Genomic DNA, 2,293 nt, shown 5'->3' with positions numbered 1-2,293 from the left:
CTTCTCACCATTGTCTTTCCCTACAAACTCTGAACTGGCTAGAACTCCCTAACTACCTAGACTACCTCCAACTAACCACTGCTCACAAATTAATATTCTACCCTGAACAATGCCCAGCCCTAGCAAACATCCTTCCGCCATACACCCCAAACAGATCTCTTAGATCTGAACACCAAAATTTAATCACCATCCACAAACCCAATTGCCCTGCTGGCCAGCTCCTTCTCTCCTACTCTCTTGGCAGGAAATGGAACTCTCTCCCTTCTTCTCTTAGAACATCTAACACTGAAGCCTTCAAAATCCAACTTTTCTCTTACTTATCCTCTAAACATAAGTGCACCTGCTTACATCCTACATAAATCTACATAAATTCCCCTTGAACCCTCTACATCCTTTCTCTTTACTCTACCCTAATACTATCTTCTTTTCTTCTCTTTTTCTTTCTCGATCACTGCTTGATCAAACTATATTCTACTCTCAGTTTATGTACTTTCTCTCTCTCTACTCCTCATATGTAAATATTGTAAATAGCATGTAACCTTACACCTTCTTTTCATACAGTCAAACCTGCCACTTGAAGGAAACTACTAAATCTATTGTATCTACCTTCCTGAATGATGTTTTTTGAAGTATACTGTGTGTATTTGCTATTTTACTAACTGTATTCAATGTAATGTTATTCCAAATGTATATATTTTATTACTATCTTTTACACTATGTAACTTAGATTGTATTTGCTTTGCTTTTGGAGCTTTTCTCCCCGGGCCTCCACTGAAAATGGGTACGTTCTGGCCCAGTGGACTTCCCCGGTAATCAAACTGGAAATAAATAAATAAATAAATAAAATCCTATACAAATGAGAGTTAGGATAGTGAATCACAAGTTTACATAGCAAATGAGCACAGTCAGTGGAGTGTAGGAGTAGGATAAGGGGAGTAACAGAGTAGAAGATAGGTGGCATCACGAGGGGTGTATGCATGAAAGGAGTGAACCCGAGTAAGACTTTATGCACGCATGTAAGCGTGTGTGCGCGCGTGTAGGCTTGAGTAAGCATATGTAAGGCTGTGTAAACAGTTGTAAGCATGTTTGCGCCGGTGTGCGCGTGTTTTAACAAGAATAAGCAAGTTTTAGTCCATGTAAGCATGTGTGCGCGTGTGTTAGCTGCTGTGCGCGTGTTGCGCTTGTGTGTGCGGCACTCCCCCCCCCCCCGAGGAAGCAGAAAGGAAAAAGGAAGCACACCAAATAGTGGAAGTTACCAGGGAGTAGTAGCAGAGCTAGCAGGTGAAAACAATCAGAATCAGGCAATTACCCAGGCAGAACACTAGCCCAGCCCAGCACTTAAAACTCTGCAAACAACAGTCCATTATGTTTCTCTCAAGAGACACTGCAACACTGCAGTAAGCTAATAGAAGTGAAAACTGAAAAGGCTTCACTGAGACAAAAAATGTTAGGGGCTGCCATTGCTGTTATAAGGCGACGTATGCAACATGCTGAGGGTGGCGATAATGCAAATGCTGCTGGACAACCCACAGTGAGGAGACGGAGAAGAGTGTACAGGCTCAGGGTTGGCTACCAGGGGCTACATGACCTGGAGATAGTGGAGCGCTATAGAGTGGACAGAGACTTCTTGCAGCAAATTGTTGAGCTGTGCAGGCCATGCCTCACACACAGAACCAACAGAGGGGAACCCATCCCAGTGGAAACTAAGGTATGTGTTGGCCTAAGAATATTAGCAACAGGTACCTTCCAGAGACCAACTGGTGATATGATGGGGATATCACAGGCATCAGCATCCAGGGTACTGCACCAGTTCCTGGATGCCATGTCAGCACATGTTGGTGATCATGTATATTTCCCCAATTCCCATGAGGTATTGGCCAGCAATATGCATTTCTTCCAGCAAATAGCAGAATACCCTGAGGTAGTGGGTGCAATAGACTGCACGCACATATGCATCAAAGCACCAGCCGGTGAGCGGGGTAGGGTCTACTTCAACTGCAAGGGCTTCCCCTCCATCAACTGCCAGGTTGTGTGTCATGCCCAGGGCATAATACTGAATGTGTGTGCTGGCTGCCCTGGAAGCTACCATGATTCCCATATCTGGCATCTGACGCAGCTGTACCAGACATTTGCCAATGGGGACATCCCACATGGTCACCTAGTGGGGGATGCTGGCTATGCACTGGAGCCGTGGCTGATGACACCCATCAGAAACGCACACACACCTGAACAGGAACGCCATCATGAGGCACACGCACAAACATGAAATGCAATCGAGCGTGTGTTTGGGCTG

Source organism: Protopterus annectens, chromosome 4.part0 (assembly GCF_019279795.1).
Source record: "Protopterus annectens isolate FY-2018-M chromosome 4.part0, PAN1.0, whole genome shotgun sequence".
NCBI lineage: Eukaryota > Metazoa > Chordata > Ceratodontiformes > Protopteridae > Protopterus > Protopterus annectens.
This window is presented reverse-complemented; position numbering follows the sequence as displayed.